Source organism: Moschus berezovskii, chromosome 4, assembly GCF_049115385.1.
Source record: "Moschus berezovskii isolate FMDL1 chromosome 4, NW_MosBer_1.0, whole genome shotgun sequence".
Lineage (NCBI taxonomy): Eukaryota > Metazoa > Chordata > Mammalia > Artiodactyla > Moschidae > Moschus > Moschus berezovskii.
In genome coordinates, this window is record NC_142463.1 from 83,399,129 (window position 1) to 83,420,040 (window position 20,912).

Here is a 20,912-nt window from a genome sequence, read left to right on the forward strand (position 1 = left end):
TTCATGCAGAAAGAGTTTGTATTAAGAAAAAAGTCAACTGAAAAAATATATTTCCTTAGTTGCACTGATAGGAAGCTAAAAGTCCGAGATAGCTGCCAATGATGACTAGGGGCTAGTTTAAGTGAGATGGGTAACTCCTCTTCTTACACTTGACTGCCCTCAACTCCAGGTAAGTAGTAGCAGTAGATGAATGGAAGCATGGCTAAGTGCTAAGTCACAAATGACTGCCAGGTAATAATAAAGTTTGGAGATTCAAAGAAAAAATAGCTCAATAACTATCATAAAGGGGAAAAGTGTGGTCATGACAAAATGTAAAATATTTTATTTATTCCCTGGAATCAAAATACTAATTTAACTTAGGGGACCTGTAGAGATTTTGGGTGTGATATTTTTATTTTTACTATGCTATTAATACACCCTGAGACACTGATGATTTGTCTGATCATTTTACTTAAATTAGAAGAAATTCAGAGAACTGTGATACAATTGAGATGTCTGAAACTTAATCTGTTTTTCTAAAATAGTGGATGCAATATAAAATTAAATCACCACTGTCTTAAATTTAGCAAAAGTTCAAGTTTATTTTGACTTAGAAAATATTTCAGAAAAAATATAAATATTATGTCTACATGTTTAAATTTCTGATTTTGTATCCTCAATTTTCTTTAGTGTGCTGGATGTTACCACTCTAGAAATGAGGGCCAAAAAGAGAGGGTTTATGAGGTGATGATTTTCTCCTTGGAAAGCTTTAAAGCTTGAACACAAAAACATTCTGAAAATTTATCATTGTTTAGTTTTGGTCCAAAACATTCAATATGACTTTAATTAGCTTTCAAAGTCTCCAGCACAAAATAGACTGATGGCAGAAATGAGTTTTTTAAAGGAAAAATACAGACTGTGCTGAAATACACAGTCTAATCTTCAAGAAATACTGTATTCCAAGCACAGCATAGTGTTGTCTTCATATCGCCTTTGCTTCATTTTGATATAAAAATGGGTTTCTTAAAGTTAACTTGGAAAATTGTAGCCAACGGTGTTTTTTCTGCAAGAGTTTACATTTGTTATTTAAAGAAACACTGAACTCAAAAGTTTATCCCTCATCAAGTTCTTTGATTTAAGGTTTATTTACAAATTATGAGGGGCTTCCCTCACAACTCAGTCAATAAAGAATCTGCCTGCAATGCAGGAGACCCTGGGTCAGGAAGATCCCCTGGAGAAGGCAATGGCAACCCACGCCAGTACTCTTGCCTGGAGAATCCCATAGAGGAGCCTGGCAGGCTACAGTCCATGGAGTCACAAGAGTCAGACATGACTTAGTGACTAAACCACCAACCACCACCACAAATTATTGAAAATGTTCACAGATGTGAATCTCCAATGGGAAAACAGTGCTATCAAGAGGACTGTTGGTTATTTCTACATTGGCTCAAAGGTTATGCTCAGTCCTACATGTAAATGCTGAAAGGACAAATGACAGCAGGATAGGAAGAAGTTAAAAGAAATTTAAAATGAAAGAAGTTGCTTAGAGAGATTTGAAATGTTCTTTGGAAAACTATAGGTTTTGAATGTATTCTCCCTGGAAGTTGATCTTACAATAATACTCCCAAGTTAAGTCTGGGATTATAAATTTACACAAATTAAATAATAGCATCTTATATTTTATCAATATATTAATTTTTAGTCACAGAACATTTTTATAACTATTTGCTGTTGTTTTTCAGTCACTAGGTCATGTCCGACTCTGCAACTCCATGGACTGCAGCACACCAGGCTTGCCTGTCCTTCACTGTCTCCCGGAATTTGCTCAAACTCATGTTTATTGAGTTGGTGATGCCATCCAACCATCTCATCCTCTGTTGCCTCCTTTTCCTCCTGCCTTCAATCTTTCCTAGCATCAGGGTCTTATTAATGAGCCAGCTCTTTGCATCAGGTGACCAAAGTATTGGAGCTTCAGTATCAGTCCTTCCAATAAATATTCAGGGTTGATTTCCTTTAGGATTGACTGGTTTGATCTCTTTGCTGACCAAGGGACTCTTAAGAGTCTTCTCCAGCACCACAGTTCAAAAGCATCAATTCTTCAGCGTTCAGCTTTCTTCACAGTTCAACTCTCACATCCATACATGACCACTGGAAAAACCATAGCCTTGACTAGACAGACTTTGGTTGGCAAAGTAATGTCTCTGCTTTTTAATATGCTATGTAGGTGGATCATAACTTTCCTTCCAAGGAGTAAACATCTTTTAATTTCAGGGCTGCAATATTGGCTGATCAATCTTCATTATCAGAAACAGATACTTTTTCTGTATTCTGTATATCCTTGTGTCTATTTTGTCCTGTGCATGCAAAATCTTACTTTTGTAAGATATGAATGTAAAAACAAAACAATTTTCCATATATGGTACATAGTAGCACTTTTTTCCTCTATGGGTATGAAGGGTGTCTTGTACTGAATCTACATCACTCTCATTACCTGTGCTGTAGGCGCTCTCTCCAGGCTCTGCAACTTAAAGATTCCAGCTTCTCAGAACAGGGTGCAGCAACCATTTTGGTTTCCTATGATGCCAAGTTGTATTGCTCAATCATACAATATTCTAGTCTAGACACCTTCAACCCAACAATGCTATTTATATGATCATAAGTTACTGACTTTATTTCTCTTTGATTCCCTTTCATTCATTTCAGTTCAGTTCCGTCGCTCAGTCATGTCCAACTCTTTGCAACCCCATGAATCGCAGCATGCCAGGCCTCCCTGTCCATCACCAACTCCCGGAGTTCACTCAAACTCAAGTCCATCAAGTCATTGATGCCATCCAGCCATCTCATTCTCTGTCGTCCCCTTCTCCTCCTGCCCCCAATCCCTCCCAGCATCAGAGTCTGTTTCAGTGAGTCAACCCTTCACATGAGGTGGCCAAAGTATTGTAATACTTACCCCATGGAGAGTTGTGAGAATTAAATATGCAAAGCTTCTAGAACCTAGTAAGTTCTCAATAAATGTTATTATTTGTTATTGTTGTTTAGTTGCTAAGTCATGTCCAATTCTTTTCCAAACCTATTAAATTGTAGCCCACCAGGTTCCTCTGTCCATGGGATTTCCCAGGCAAGAATACTGGAATGGGTTGCCATTTCCTTCTCCAGGGTATCTTCCCCAACCAGAGATTAAACTTGTATCTTCTGTATTGGCTGGTGGATCCTTTACGACTGAGTCACCAGGGAAGCCCTCATCTTTACAAACAATCAGAATAGTAATTGTCATTTTTCTTTCATACATTTACATGAATTTTCTTATACAACCCTTATAATAATCATATTTGTAATTAATTACTAATCATAAATGCATTTTACAAATGGGAAATAAGATGACAGAAAAATTCATTAAAATTGTTCAGGATCACACAAACTAGTAAATAATGAAATCTGTGTCATAAACTCATGGAGTCTGACTTCAGGGCCATAATTCTTAACCAGTATAGATGACTCCTTACATATTTCACATCAGGTTCTCTCTCCCCTTGACTTTCAGACACACACTAAAATCATAATATTATCTCATGTAAATTGTTAAAGGTATCATTTTCTGCATTACTAACTAAGAGAAAATTTTAGCTTCTTTTATATTTCATTGTTCCAAGGTTTCTGTAGACACAAACATGCCAACAAACCCAAATTAGACTGGATTATTTTGTGACCATATATATATTAGACAGCCAGATAAATTTCAGAACACATTAAATAGAGTCTCCACTATTATTAATTCTTTTAAATTAATTAATTGAGTTTCCCTGGTGGCTTAGATGATAAAGAATCTGCCTGCAATGCATGAGACATGGGTTCAATCCCTGGGTTGGGAAGATCCCCTGGAGAAGGGAATGGCTAACCATTCTAGTGTTCTTGCCTGGAGAATTCCATGGACAGAAGAGCCTAACCATTAGATCACCAGGGAAGTCCAAGAAACTTAATTCTTTAATTCATTCAGAAGAAAAGTTCCTTGTTATGATAAAGTTTTGTCTTCAAGCTATACATTTGTCTACATAGAATGGTGTAAACACCTTTCTCCCCCTATTTCCTATTCTCTTAAATATCCTGACAGTCACATGGAAGTATTATAAATTATATATTTTCATAATTGAGTAAAAGTCAATATAGTGCATACTTTTAAATCCACTGCACTAACATTAGGGCTTCCCTGGTGGCTCAGATGGTAAAAAATCTGCCTGCAATACACGAGACTTGGGTTCGATCCCTGGGTTGGGAAGATCCCCTAGAGAAGGGAATAACTACCCATTCCAGTGTTCTTGTATGGAGAATTCCATGGACTAACATTATTTAGTCCAGATATTTTTAGGTCTAGTTATTATTAGCATATATTGGTGAAATGATTATGTGTGCTTACACTTTTTTTCAGGTGAAATATAGTTAATACACAATGTTATGTTTGTTTCAGCTGTACAGCATAAGGATTTGATGTTTGTGTAAAATATGAAATGATCATAAGAATAATCAAGTAATTCTCCATCCCCTTAAAAAGCTGTCACTGTATTAATCATATACCTTATGCTGTGTATTACATCCTCATGATTTATTTATTGTATAATTTGAAGTTTGTACCTCTTAATTCCTTTCACATATTTATGTCACCCCATCATGCCTCTCCCTTCTGAAAACCACTTGTCTATTCTCTATATCTATAAATGTTTTTATTTTGTTTTGTTTTTTCAGATTCCACATATAAGTGAGATCATTTATCTTTTCCTGTCTGATTTATTTCACTTAGTGCAAAGTTTTATAGATCTACACATGTTGTGGCAAGAAGCAAGATTTAATTTTTTATGCCTGAGTACTAGTTCATTGTTTATATACACTGTGTGTGTATATATATATACATAATATGCATATATATATACATACACACCACCTCCTTTTTATCCATTCATTTACTGATGGCCACTTACAATGTAAGTGTAAATGGCTATTGTAAAAACTGCTACAATGAAGATGGAGTGCATATATATTTTTGATTTAGTATTTTTGTTTTCATTGAGTAAATAACCAGAGGTGGAATTGCTGGATCATATGCCAATTTTGTTTTAAATATTCTGAGAAATTCCCATTCTGTTTTTTATACTGGCTACACTAATTTACAGTCTCATCAACAACGCACAAGTGTTACCTTTTTCTCCACATCCTCACCAACTCTTATTGTTTGTTGTCTTTTTTTAATTATTTTTAAATGGAGGATAAATGCATTACAATGATGTGTCAGTTTCTGCCATACATCAACATGATTCAGCAATAGGTACACATATGTTCTCCCCCTCTTGAAGCTCCTTCCCACCCCTTTCTACCCCTAGAGGTTGTCACAGAGCACCAAGTTGAGATCCCTGAGTCATACAGCAAATCCCCACTATTTATCTATTTTAGATATGGTAATATATATGTTTCAATGCTACTCTCTCAATTTATCCCACCCTCTCCTTCCCCCGCTGTGTCCACAGTTCTATTCTCTATGTCTGTGTGTCTATTGCTGCTCTACAAATAGGCCCATCAGTACCATTTTTCTACTTTCCATATTTTGCATTACTGTATGATATTTGTCTTTCTCTTCTGACTAATTTCACTCTCTATAACAGGCTCTAGGTTCACTCACCTCAGTTCAACTGAATCAAATTGGTTCTTTTTTATGGCTGAGTATTCCATTGTATATATGCACCACAGTTTCTTTATCAATTCATCTGTCAATGGGCATCAAGGTTGCTTCCATGTCCTTGCTTTTGTACAGTGCTGCAATGAACACTGGGGTACATGTGTCTTTGGAATTGTGGTTTGCTCCAGGTATATGCCCAGAAGTGATATTGCTGGGTCATATGGTAGTTTTATTGATGATAGCCATTCTTTGTGAGGTGCTATCTCATTGCCATTTTGATTTGTGCTTCCCAGATTAGCCATCTATATGTCTTCTCTGGATTCATGCTTATTCAAATCCTCTGCCCATTTATTAATCAATTTTTTTTTTGTTATTGAGTTGTCTGAGTTCTTTGGATATATCGTTTAAAAATATCTTCTCCCATTCAGTAGACTACCTTTTCATTTTGTAGGCGGTTTCCCTTTGTTGTGCAAAAGTTTTTTAGTTTGATGGCGTCTCTTTTTGCTTCTGTTTCCCTTGCCTGAGGAGATAAACCCAAAATGATATTTCTAAGACTGATGTCAAAAAGCTCACTGCCTACATTTTCTTCTAGTAGTTTTAGGTCTAACATTTAAGTCTTTAATAAATTCTGAGTTTATTTTTGCATATTGTGTGAGAAAGACCATTTTGATTCTTTTTGAATGTAGCGAGTATTCACAACACCATTTATTGAAGAGGCTGTTTTTCCCACATTTTATATTCTTGCCTCTTTTACAATAGATTAATTAATCATATAGGTGTATGTTTATTTCTGGGCTCTTTATTCTCTTTCATTGATGTACATGACTTTATAGTGTAGTTTGAAATCAGGATGTGTGATGCTTACAGTTTTTGTTCTCCTCCTCAAGATTATTTTGGCTATTTGGAATCTTTTGTGTTTCCATACGAATTTTAGAATTATTTCTTCTAGTCATATGAAAAATGCCATAGATATTTTGATAGGGATTGCATTAAATCTGAGAATTACCTTCTGTAATACAGTCATTTAAACAATATCTATGTAATCCATGAGCACAGTATAACTATTCATTTGTTTGTGTCATCTGTAATTTGTTTCATCAATGTATTTTTTTGAGTATAGATCTTACCTCCCTGGTTAGAGTTATTCCTAGGTGTTTTATTCTTTCTTATGAGATTGTTTTCTTAATTTCTTTTTTTTTTAACAATTCATTGTTAGTGTATAGAAACACAAGCAAATTCTCTATCAATTTTTTATTGGCATTTTAATGAATTCATTGAGCTCTTAGAGCTTTTTGGTGGCGTTTTTAGGGTATTCTTTTTATAGTATCATGTCATCTGCAGTGACAAGTTTTACTTTTTTCCTTTCCAGTTGGGATTCCTTTTATTTCTTTCTTGTTTGATTGTTATCTGCACAGAACTCCCAGTACTACGTTGAGTAGAAATGGTAAGAGTGAGAATCTTCTCATTTCTGATATTAAAGGAATTGCTTTCAGCTTTTCATCGTTGAGTGTGTGAGTTTGATATATATGACCTTTATTATGTTGAAGTGTGTTTCCACTTTACCCACTTTATTGGGGTTTTTATATGTTGAATTTTGTCAAAAACTTTTTCTGATTAAGATGATCTCACTTTTATTTAATTTGTTAACACGGTACATTACACTGATTGATTTGTGGATACTGAACCATCTTGGACTTTGCTTGTTATCATAGTGGTGCTGGCCTCATACAGTAAGTTCAGAAGCATTCTTTTCTGTTCAATATTTTTGGAATAGTTTGAGAAGGATGGATCTTAATTCTTCTTTAAATGTTTGATAGAAGCACCTGTGAAATTATATGGTCCTGGACTTTTTGTTGGGAATATTTTGATTGGTGATTCAATTTCAATTCTGATAATTGATCTGATCATATTTTCTATTTCTTCCTGATTCAGTCTTGGTAGATTTTATGTTACTAGGAACATATCCATTTCTTTTAGGTTGTCCAATTTACTAGTATATGATTGTTCATAGTAACTGTTTATGATCATTTGGTGTCAATTGTAACTTTTCTTTCATTTTTATTTTACTGATTTGGGCCCTCTCTCTTTTCTTCTTGAGGAATCTGGCTAAAGATTGATCAATTTTGTTTATCTTCTCAAAGAACCAGCTTTTAGATTCATGAATATTTTCTGGTGATTTTTTAATCTCTATTTTTGCTCTGATTTTTATTATTTCATTCCTTATACTAATTTGGGTTTAGTTTATTCTTCTTTTTCAAATTCTTATAGGTGTGAGTTTAGATTGCTTGAGAATTTTTCTTTTTCCTGAGGTAGGGTTGTATTGCTATAAACTGCCATCTTAGAACTGTTACTGCTGTATCCCATAGACTTTACATGATTTTGTTTCCATTTTCATTTGTCTCCCAGTATTTTTTAATTTCCTCTTTGCTTTCTTCTGTGACCCACTGGTACTTAGTAGTACATTGTTTTGCTTCCTTGTGTTTGTGGTTTTTGCAGTTTTTTCTTGTTATTTCTGTTTTCATATCTTTGTGATCAGAAAAGATGCTTGTTATAAATAATATGATTTCAATCTTCTTATATGCGTCTTGGAGAATGTTTCATGCACAGTTTAAAAGAACATTTATTTTGCTGCTTTTGGATGGAATATTATGTACCTACTTGCTTTATAGGTGCTTGATCTTAATCAACCTTATTGTACATTTGTCTTTATCAATGAGATTTTTTTCTTTTGTAATCTTTGTAGTTGTGGTCTTTTCTTTCCCATATAGAGAAGTTCCTTTAACATTTCTTATTAAGCCAGTTTAGTGGTACTAAACTCTATTAGCTGTTGATGATATGTAAAACTCTTTATCTGTCCTTCAAAGCTGAGTGAGAGCCTTGGTGGGTAGACCATTCTTGGTTGTAAGTTTTTGGGTTCTTTTTTCTCTTCTTTTTAGCACTTTGAATATATTGTGCCATTTACTTCCAGACTGTAAAGTTTCTGCTGGAAAGTCAGCTTATACACTTATGGGCGTGTACATAACATGTTTGTAGCTAGTTGATTTTCTCTAGCTTTTAGATTTTCTCTTTTTGCCTTTTTAATTATTATATGTCTTGGCATGGCCACTTTGGGTTCATTTTGTTTCAGACTTTCTGTTCCTCCTGGATCTGAATGTCTATTTCCTTTCCTTTCCTAGACTATGGAAAACTTTAACTAATACTATTCAAATAATATTCAGGCTTTCCTTGGTGGCTCAGATGGTAAATAATCTGTGTGCAACGTGGGAGACCCATGTTCAATCCCTAGATTGTGAAGATCACCTGGAGAGGGGAATGGCAACCCACTCCAGTATTTTTGCCTGGAGAATCCCATAGATGGAGGAGCCTGGAGGGCTACAGTCCATTTGGTCACAAAGAATCAAACACCACTGAGTGACTAACACTGACTATTCAAATAAAGTCTTTGTTCCTCCTCTCCCTTTTCTCCTCTGGGACTTCCATAATGTGAATATTAGTATACTTGATATTGTCATGGAGGTCTTATAAACTCTCTTCATATTTAAAAAAATTTTTTTGTTGTTGATCATCTTGGGTGATTTACACTACTATCTTGAAGTTTGTTCATCTGTTCCTCTTTAATCTACTGTTGATTTTTTTCTCGTGTGTTTTCTATTTCATTTGTAGTAAGCATTAGTTTAATTCTTCTCTATATAATATTTTCTAGCTGTTAAAATTCTCACTGTGTTTATTAATTCTTCTCAAGTTCATTGAGTATATTTATGATCATTACCTTGAACTTTTTATTGGGTTGATTGCTTATTTTCATTTCATTTAATTCTTCCTCTGAGGTTTTAATCTTCTTCCTTTATTTTGAACTTAATTCCTCTACCTCCTCATTTTGCCTAATTGTTTTTATTTACTTCTATGTATTAGGAAGCTTGGTTACATTTCCTGATCTTGGACAATAGTCTTATGTAGAGATGTTTTATGGGGGACAGCAACATACTCCCCTCTAGACACCAGAGATATCTTCTACAATGGTGTCCCCTTTGTGGGCCCTGTGGGCCTTTATGTTGTGGCAGGGTCAACAAATGTGGGCACACAAGTATGTGGGTTTGGTCTTCAGCCCAGTTGGTTGCCAGGCTTTGCCTTGCTTTTCAGTAGCTGCTGGCCCAGTAGTGGCTGAGCCAGGGTCCTGACATGACTGGCTGTGGGACCTGGGGAGGGTGGTGGTTGAGGCTGGCATTGGCTTACTCATGGATGGGTAAGCCCCACTACTAATAAGCTAGATGAGACCCCCAAATGGCATTTGCCTGTACCATTGTTCTCCTGGTAGAATGAACTCCCAGAAATAGCTGCCATTGTGTCTATATACCCAGGGGCAGTTACAGTTGCCTCCTGCCTCTCTGTGAGGCTCTATCAAAAGGGTCTAACCCAGGCTTCTTTCAAATTACTGTCTTTGAAATGAGACTTGGAGTGTGTGGAGTCTCTTTAAGAGCAGAGTCTCTGTTTCCTACAGTGTTCCAGCTTTGCTGTATCTATACCCACTCACCTTCAAAGCCAGATGTTCTGGGGATATGACTTCCTGGTATAGTAACCCCAGGCTGTGTAGCTTAATGTGGGATTGGATACCTTGCTTCTTACAGAGAACCTCTATATTCTCCCAATTGTAGATTACCTCCTCAGGGGCATAAGTCTTAACTACTCTGCATCTCTGTCTTCCCTACCCATCTTGTTTTGGTTGGTTGTGTGTGTGTGTGTCTATAGTCATAGAAGATTTTTTCTGCTATTTTTCAGGTCATTCCCATTGATAATTTATCTGTAAACAGTTGGAATTTTGGTGTTCCCTCAGGAAGGAGTGAGCTCAGGGTCTTCCTACTCTACCATCTTGGTCACACCTCTGTGCATACTCTGTTTTAACATTAGATTGTCACCAGGACTAAAACGGAAAGTGATTATGACTTAAGAAACAATTTGTATACATTTCCTTTATTACTCAGTTCAGTTCAGTTCAGTCGCTCAGTCGTGTCCGACTCTCCGCGACCCCATGAATCACAGCACACCAGGCCTCCCTGTCCATCACCAACTCCCGGAGTACACTCAAACTCATGTCCACAGAGTCGGTGATGCCATCCAGCCATCTCATTCTCCGTCGTCCCCTTCTCCTCCAGCCCCCAACCTTTCCCAGCATCAGAGTCTTTTCCAGTGAGTAAACTCGTCGCATGAGGTGGCCAAAGTATTGCAGTTTCAGCTTTAGCATCAGTCCCTCCAATGAACATCTAGGACTGATCTCCTTTAGAATGGACTGGTTGGATCTCCTTGCAGTATAAGGGACTCTCAAGAGTCTTCTCCAACACCACAGTTCAAAAGCATCGATTCTTCAGAGATCAGCTTTCTTCACAGTCCAACTCTCACATCCATACATGACCACGGGAAAAACCATTGCCTTGACTAGACGGACCTTTGTTGGCAAAGTAATGTCTCTGCTTTTTAATATACTCTCAAGGTTGGTCATAACTTTCCTTCCAAGGAGCAAGCGTCTTTTAATTTCCTGGCTGCAATCAGCATCTGCAGTGATTTTGGAGCCCCAAAAAACAAAGTCTGACACTGTTTCCACTGTTTCCCCATCTATTTTCCATGAAGTGATGGGACCAGATGCCCTGATCTTTGTTTTCTGAATGTTGAGCTTCAAGCCAACCTTTTCACTCTCCTCTTTCACTTTCATCAAGAGGCTTTTGAGTTCCTCTTCACTTTCTGCCATAAGGGTAGTGTCTCTACATATCTGAGGTTATTGATATTTCTCCCAGCAATCTTGATTCCAGCTTGTGCTTCTTCCAGCCCAGCGTTCCTCATGATGTACTCTGCATATAAGTTAAATAAGTAAGGTGACAATATACAACCTTGACGTACACCTTTTCCTATTTGGAACCAGTCTGTTGTTCCATGTCCAGTTCTAACTGTTGCTTCCTGACCTGCATACAGGTTTCTCAAGAGGCAGGTCAGGTGGTCTGGGATTCCCATCTCTTTCAGAATGTTCCATAGTTTATTGTGATCGACACAGTCAAAGGCTTTGGCATAGTCAATGAAGCAGAAATAGATGTTTTTCTGAAACTCTCTTGCTTTCTTCATGATCCAGAGGATGTTGGCAATTTGATCTCTGGTGCCTCTGCCTTTTCTAAAACATGCTTGAACATCTGGGAGTTCACGGTACACATACTACTGAAGCCTGGCTTGGAGAATTTTGAGCATGACTTTACTAGCGTGTGAGATGAGTGCAATTGTGTGGTAGTTTGAGCATTCTTTGGCATTGCCTTTCTTTGGGATTGGAAAGAAGACTGACCTCTTCCAGTCCTTTGGCCACTGCTGAGTTTTCCAAATTTGCTGGCATATTGAGTGCAGCACTTTCACAGCATCATCTTTCAAGATTTGAAATAGCTCAACTGGAATTCCATCACCTCCACTAGCTTTGTTCGTAGTGATGCTTTCTAAGGCCCACTTGACTTCACATTCCAAGATGTCTGGCTCTAGGTCAGTGATCACATTATCGTGACTATCTTGGTCGTGAAGATCTTTTTTGTACAGTTCTTCTGTGTATTCCTGCCACCTCTTCTTAATATCTTCTGCTTCTGTTAGGACCATACCATTTCTGTCCTTTATCGAGCCCATCTTTGCATGAAATGTTCCCTTGGAATCTCTAATTTTCTTGAAGAGGTCTCTTGTTTTTCCTATTCTGTTGTTTTCCTCTATTTCTTTGCATTGATCACTGAGGAAGTCTTTCTTATCTCTCCTTGCTATTCTTTGGAACTCCTTTATTACTACACATAGTTAAATCCTGGAGAAGGGAATGGCAACCCACTCCAGTATTCCTAACTGGAAAATGCCATGGACAGAGAAGCCTGGTGATCTACAGTCAGTCCATGGGGTCACAATGAGTTATGTGCCACTGAGTGTCTGAACACACAGACACGTACATCTAGGATAAATTTTTAATGACTCTAAAATAGTATGTGATGTCACCTAATGTACAAAGGGCTAGACACACTTCCTTAATCTGGGAAGCTGACAGATAAAGCTGCTTATATCACTTCTTGAATTAGAACAGAAAGATTGCTTCAATAATTTAACTTTTGTTTTTCTAACTTTAAAGCAAAATGGTGTTTTGATGCCAGAAAATTGTATTTGAAAGCCTATTTACATAGTGTATGCTAAGCATATATTTTGAGTTTTATGAATTTACTTTGTTTAGAATTTCTGGTTTTGGAATTCTTATTAGACTATCAGAGTGTTCAATTCCTTCTACCCTTTTTGCTAACTGATAGGTACCATAAATATTGAGCCCCATCAGTTTTACTGATTCTAGTCTCTGTGCTCATAATTCTTACTCTTAATTAAGAGGTGATGCTCATAAATTTTAGACCATGAAGTTTCTAGGAAGTCACAGTTAGAATGTTTATCAGCCAATCAGATCTCTTCATTTTCTTTGTTTTGTAAAATGAAATGTTGCTGCTATATAACATTGAATGTGATGGATAAAGAGTGGTTGTTTGGCCTCCTTTTTTTTGGAAGCACTAATATTTTGGAAGATAAATAGTACTTGATGCTTCATTTACTTTGATTGTTTTTAATCTCAAGTTACTTTGGAAAGTTTATTATGCTATAAAGCTTGAGTTAGCTACAGTTTTTCTGTTCTGATCTAAATAAGCAACAATCATCAAAATAAAAGTAATTTAGAAACCTTGTGCCATGGATATAGCAACGAACCATTTCAGAATGAAACTAATTATTGATTATCCCCAGGGCTTCTAAGATCGAGTATGCCTCAGTAGAGTTAATTATGCCTTCAATTTTGTGGAACTTTGCAATGGCAGGTTCAATTTACTTAGCAAAAGTATTGCTTTGTAAGATTTGCAGATGAGTCAATTAGACAGTCATTAATTGGGTGTCCATTGGAAATGTGGTGAGGCCCAGTTGGGAAATGGTCTACTCCAATGACTAATGTATATTAATGCCAGCATTAATGGGCTTTGAGTTTTTTCCCATGTATCTGTGGGAAAGCAAATCAAAGAACCTTTCAAGGAAAAACAGATTTTGCTGAACTGGTTTGTTTTTCTGCTCAGAGACTAAGATTGCTTATTGAATGCACCAAAACCAAAAAATTCAGGACAACATTAATAATTATCCTTAACTGAATGAAACTAAGTACTAGAAAGGTCAGAATTTTCAGTGTTGTATTTTCAATGTTTTTATTAGGTAAGTGGTTTTAGTCTCTTTAAGGAAGTATATTACCACTATATAAGAATTTTCAAAATACAAGAATTGTATTCAAAATATAAAAACTAAAGCATTTTCCTTTTTAAGTAAATTAGATAGATAGATTTGAATCCTTTATTATCTTTATACCTTATAGTTTATCCCAAATAATCTTACTTTCCAAAGTTAAATTTGAAACATAAAAACAAATGAAGACTTTGTAGTGGGTTTAGTCTCAATTTAGTCTTAACTGTAGTTGAATCTCAATCCCTAAGGGCTTGACAGTATGTGACTAGGGCATAGTAGCATAAAGTAGCTTTTTTCACCTACTTAGCTATCTTTGGCCTTACTCTACTGGTATAAGATGGTTTTCTGTGTATTGTTTCTGTCTTGATGATTTTCTGAAGCTTGCATACTTGCTTGCAAATATTTTCTGAATTGACTACAAAGGTAACACAATTATTGTTGGTTAATTTTGGTATTCTTTCTGTCTTCAGAATGTCAAAGAAAGAGATCCTTATTTTCTCCATTATCTTTCAAAGCAAATGTTGAAAAGAAAATGAGATTGGCTTTTATTCTAGATCACTCATTATACCTTCATTTATTTTTTTTAAGTTTTATTTGATAAATGGTACAAAGCACAATGCCAAAAACATTAACAGTTAAAATTTCACCAAATGAAAAAAATACTATAGAATACACAGTTGTAAAAAGCTACATTAAGTTATTTTATAACTGCCTCAAGCAGCAAAAAGAAAAAAAACCCAATGCCATACCTAAGTTATCCCTCTCTCAAAATAATGCCATTTATGTTATAAATCATGAGCATCCCATCAAAAGACGGGAACTGCTTTTGTTAATTCATATATATATATATGACTGTATCACTTTGCTATACAGCTGAAACAAACACAACACTGTAAATAAAATATATACCTTCATTTAATACTGGATTAGCTCCTGCAAACCTGGTAGTGAAGACCAAGTTATTGTTTATATTTTACTTTTTATATTTTATCTTTTGAGTCCCTTTACCCATTTCTCACACCTTTCAACTATGGCAACCACAAATCTATTCTCTGTATTTATGAGCCTTGTTTTTTCATATTCCACATATGAAAGAGATTGTTGATATTTGTCATTTTTATTTCTCTGACATTTCACTTAGCATAATGCCCTTGAGGAACATCCGCATTATCCAAAATGGAAAAATTTTGTTCTTTTTTAATGATTGACTACATTACTTTGTATGTCTATAACATATCTTCTTTATCCATCCACTCATCCATGGACAGTTAGGCTGTTTCCATATCTTGACTATTGTAAATAATGCTGCAAAGAGTTAAGAGTTTTCATTTTCTTTGGATAAATACTCAGAAGTAGAATTGTTAGATTATATGGTAGTTCTATTTTTTATCTTTTTATTTTTTTGAGGATTCTCCATACTGTTTTCCCTAGTGGCTGTACCAAGTTATAGTCACACCAACAACACACAAAGAATTCCCTTTTTTCCACATCCTTACCAATACTTGTTATTTCTTGTATAACAGCCATCCTAACATGTGTGAAGGTATCTCATTGTGGTTTTAATCTGCATTTCTCTGATGATTAATGATTTCATTAACGTCATTAATGAAAAGATGATTGAGTATCTTTTCATGTACCTGTTTGCCATCTATATGTCTTCTGTGGAAAAATGTTTGCTCAGGTCCTCTACCTATTTTTAATCAGACTCCTTTTCTGCTATTGAGTTGTACAAATTCTTTACATATTTTGGATATCAACCCCTTGTTAGACATATGATTTGCAAATATTTTCACCCACTTAGTAGGTTGCTGTTTTATTTGTTGATAGTTTCCTTTGCTATCCAGAAACTTTTTAATTTGCTTTTGTTCCACTTGTTTAGTTGTGCTTTCTATGAATAGTATTAAGCAGCTTATTGAATTGCCTAATTTCTCAAAAGTTAACCAAAAACATTAAGAATTTTCTCTTATCCTCTTGAAGCACATGATAATTAAAATAATAGAATTATGCTCTGTCCTTACTTATGAAATTTACACTGAATTACTAATACCTTGTTGAGTAAATTGTTATAGCTATATCACTAATATTAATTTGAGACAGTGTGGAAGTAGCATAATCTGATTTTCAAGAATAATCTCTGTAATTAGTATAATCATACTCTAAAAGAACCATATAATCAAAAATTGAATTAGGTGAAGAGGAAATTATATCTAGATAAAAATTTGGCCTGTAATGTTTGGAAGAACAGACGTACATTTTTTTTTCAAAATATCTTACATTGATTTTGAAAGCTTTATTTAAATTTCCTTCTGTAATAAAGAGTAATGAATTAGACATATGTGATCCAGCAAACTTATATAAACCTAACATATATTACATGCACTTGTGGATAAAAAAACTAAGATTAGTGTATAGACAGCAATGTATGATTAGGTCAATATTCATATCATACAGAAAGATATCTATGCTGAAGGGATACAGAGTAGAGATTCACCCGCCCTACACAAAGTCAAGACTGCAAAATTGGTCTAAGAGCTTTTCCTGAACATCATCTTTCATAATTTTCAGAAATTTATTTTTTCCCTCCCATGAATGGCACTGGTGACTATAGATTTACAGCAACCCTGGTAAATGTAGCATCAGTATTTCCTCAAGTATGTTCCACTGAACAGTATTTTCAGTAATGTTAAATGATGGAAGAAACGTAATCACATAAGTTTGAGAAACAATGAATTTATAAAATCAAATTTATTTACTAAAGTCTTTTCTATCCCCTGGAGAAGGAGTTGGCAACCCACTCCAGTATTCTTGAGAATTACATGGACAGAGGAACCTGGCAGGCTATGGTTCATGGGATTGCAAAGAGTTCGACACAACTGAGCAACTTTCACTTTCTCTTTAGACCTATAGTTTTATCACTGCCCAGACTTAGAAATTTTTAATTCCATACATTCCCTCTTATGTGTTATCTTATCATATTCCTGTATTTTAATTTTGCATATATTTTAAACCTCTTTAAAATTGAGCTTGTTTGTATCATTGTTACTTCTTATTTACCCAAATATCTCCTCTCCTTTAGTCTCTCTTCCTGCATTGCCATATTTTGGGGTGATCATTTAGGTTTTGTTTTAGGAATTCCCTTTGATGTTTCTTTTCTTTAAGTTCACAGGCAAAACAGTCTTTCACTTTCTCTATAAACATCTTCACATAGCTATCATTTTGAAGGATATTTTCCAGAGACTTAAAATCTGGGTTGGTAGGTATTTTCTTTCAAGTCTCTGAAAAAAATCATTCTGTTTTCTTTTGGTTACTGTCCTTCTGATTGAAAAGTTAGCACTCTTCCTAACAGTGTTATGTTTTTATTTTTCTCATTTATTTTAGACATTTTGTTTGTTGCTGGTTTTCAGTAGTTTTTAATGATGTAACTTGGTGCAGAGGTCCTTTTATATCTCCTTCTTGTTTTTGTAGATTTTCCTTAATTTGTAGTTTAATATTTTTTTTCCAGTTGTGAAAATTCCCAGCTATTTTTCTCATATTGCTTTCTGCCACTTCTCTCACTCATCCCATTCAAAGATTGCCTTATACATACATTACAACTTTTACCCAAGTCTCACACATTAGGTGTTTCTTGTAATTCTTTTCTGTCTGTGTTTTACACTGAAAATTTTTACTCATCTAAAGTCCAGTTTACTAGTTTTGTATTTGCTAAATACAAGATTAAATATATATTTGAAGTCATTTATTGTAAATATTGTAATTTTCAGTTCTAAAATATGAATTTTATATTTCAGTACAGATTTTATTCTCTGAGGATATTCTCCATCTAGTCATACATTATCACCAACATATTAATCACAGTAATATTTATTAAAGTCTGTGTATTTAACTCCAATTTTTTCTCTAGGATTTGACTATTTGCTCCTGTTTTTTAGTTTGTTTCTTTTGGTTTTGTTTGTTTCTTTTGTGGATCTTTTTTTATTTTTGCATGTCTCTTACATTTCGGCTAAATTCCAGAGATTGTATTTGAATTTGCAGAGATTCAGGATGATACTACTTTCCTCAAAAAAGGAAAAAAAATGTAACTTCTTTTTTTATGAATTCCTGTCAGGTAGTTATAGAAGAGTAGATAACCTTGATCTAACAAGGTTTGATATAATTTGTGACTGAATTTCAATAATCCTGAAGAACTTGTCTCCAATTTTCCTTTACTCCTAGAATTTCTCCAGAACTTTCAATTAACTTGATTCTTCCAAAATACCCACTAATTGCTGAGCCCTAAACAGCTTTTTGCTTCTACTCCCTGGACCTATGCAATTGCTAGCAAATCTGAACTATTTTCATATTCTTCCATTAAAGTTGACAAATTCCTTAAGGGATAGAATGCAGTGCAGTTTTTCCTTTTTCTTTAGGATCTTTGTTCCTCCTCAGATTCTAACTTATAGTTACAAATGCTTACAAAAGCAGTGTGTGTGTTCTGTTGGTTCAGTTTTTAGTTTTTCTTATAAGGAGGGTTGTTTTCTTGTATAGACTGTGACTTCATAGATGGGAAGAATCAGTTTGAAGTATATTTATAAAGGGAATCCAAAGACTCATATTGGTTTGAATGCCAAGTGTGAGAAAAAAATGACATTAAAGATGATCTCAATATTTCTAGCTTGAGCCACCTAAAGAATGGACTTGTCATTAAATGAAATGTGGGAAACTATAAGTGCGGCACATTTTGAGATGAGAAATAATTGCAATAACTGAAGTTCAAGAATAGGAAATGGACAAGAGCTAGGAATATAGGAGCCATTAGCCTACAAAGAAAATTTAAAATGTGGCTAGACGAGATCACCAAGAACATAAAACATCGTAAATATAAATAGAGAAGGGAAAACACACATGGACTAAACCTCAGGGAACATCAGTTTTCAAAGTTAGGGAGGGCTTCTGTGTGCGGCCAACAGCCCCTGACAGTGCCTACCCCAGTGCCTGGGAACCTGTGGGCGGGAGCTTGTGGGCAGCAGCACTTGCCGGTGACCCTCCACCAGGCCCAAGGAGACAAAAGTAACTCTAAATCCAGCACATGCATATGGAAGCAAGTTTAAAGGATTTAGTATGAAGCACAGGAGCAGATAATGCTAAAAAGCAAGCAGTAGTTGGTCCACACTGTGTGAGTGGGGAAGCATTCCCTTCTCCCTTTGCAGCTGAGATGGCAGAAATTAATCAAATTCAGTATAAAATGGAATACACCAAAAGTCTTAGTGAGCAAGCCAGGCTTGTGGAAAAATTAAAGGTAACTCCACCAAATGCTGACCGGGAACAAGGATTCCACGGAGTTTCAAATGCTAGCGTGATGTTGCAGGTGCCGGAGAGCATTGAGAATCATTGTAGCAGGTACTAACGAAGAGATTGCATTTTCAGGACTAGCACATCCTGACCTCATATAGTCTCTTCCTTTAAACCTCTGGCACTAAAAACTCCACTGTGTATGTTGATGCTAACTGAAAGACCACTAGATTTTTTTGGATTTAGAAAGATCTTTTCCAACCCTTCAAAATAAAAAAAGCCATGCAAAGCATGTGCTAAGAATAAAGTGCTGTTCTAAGAGTGAAAATGCTGTTGGCCAAAAGAGCATAGCAGAACTTACTCCACATAGAGCATTTCAAACATAGATAGAAGGATTGAAACAACTGCAGATGACATAATTGTTGTAAATGCAGCTTACTTAAGACAACAGATAAACTAAATAGACATCTACAACTTCTGTAAGAGAACACAGAAGGTGCTAAAAGAGAATTGATTATGTATTCATTTACCGTGACATTCTGGCTGCTTAATAACTGGCTTTAGTTTTGCCACTAGAGGTAACCTCAACCCTCAGAAATACTGTCTCAAGAGCTGGAAATATAAAGAATTTGCAAACAAACCAAAAAAAGAAAAAGGTGCGGGTGGGGAGAATCAGCAAAGAGCCTGAGGATAGTCAACCGAACTGATAAGGGTAGGACAATGAAAATGTGGTGTCCAGGAAGCCACAGAACAAAATGTTTTAAGAAGAGAATAAACAACTGTACTAAATGCTGCTGCAAGGTCAGCAACACTAGAAACTTAAGCCATTAGATTTAGAAACATAAATACTATTGATGACTTTTAGAAAAAATAATTTCAAGAAGAAAGAAAATCCCTCCATTAGGGGTTGGTTTAAAAAAGAAATTGAGGAGACTATTTGGAAACAATAAGTATAGAAAACTGTGTAAGGAATTTTGCTGCAAATAGGAACAAAAAATTATCTCAGTAAAGATATAGAAAAGAAAGTTGGGCTAGAAATAAAAATGTTAGGTGAGTTGTATATCCATCAAAGGGGAAGAGATTGTCAAGACTGTTAATCAGTTGGGTTTTATTTGTTCTTGTTTTTATAAACTTTATTTTTAGAGCAATTTTAAGTTCACAGCAAAACTGAGTGAAAGTTAATGAGATTTCCCATATCTTCCCCAGCCTACACACATGCACAGCCTCCCCCCATTCTCAACATCCTCCTCTCTCAACATACCCCACTATCTACGTCCCTCACTATCAACATCCCACACAAGAGAGGTACATTTATTACAATCAGCAAACCAACACTGATACATCATTATTAGCCAAGTCCATTGTTTATATTAGGATTCACTCTTGGTGCTATACATTCTATAGGTTTGGACAAATGTATAATGACATGCCTCGTACCATTATAGTATCACACAGAATACATCCACTGCCCTAAAAGTCTTCTGTGCTTTGTCTATTTATACCTGTGGCTCAGATGGTAAAGATGGTAATGACGATCCTACATTCAGGCCAGCAAGAGGCACAGATGTAAAGAACAAACTTTTGGACTCTGATGGTGAAGGTTAGGGCGGGATGATTTGAGAGAACAGCACTGAAAGTGTATATTACGATATGTAAAATAGACGACCAGTGCAAATTTGATGTATGAAGCTGGGCACTCAAAGCCAGGGCTCTGGGACAACCCAGAAGGATAGGGTGGGGAGGGAGG

General features: G+C 35.5%; 1 pseudogene; it reads left to right on the top strand.

The window, feature by feature from the left end:
• Positions 1–19,088: 19,088 nt before the first annotated feature.
• LOC129541565 (mitochondrial fission factor pseudogene) lies at positions 19,089–19,729 on the top strand (annotated as a pseudogene).
• The last annotated feature ends 1,183 nt before the right edge of the window (positions 19,730–20,912 follow it).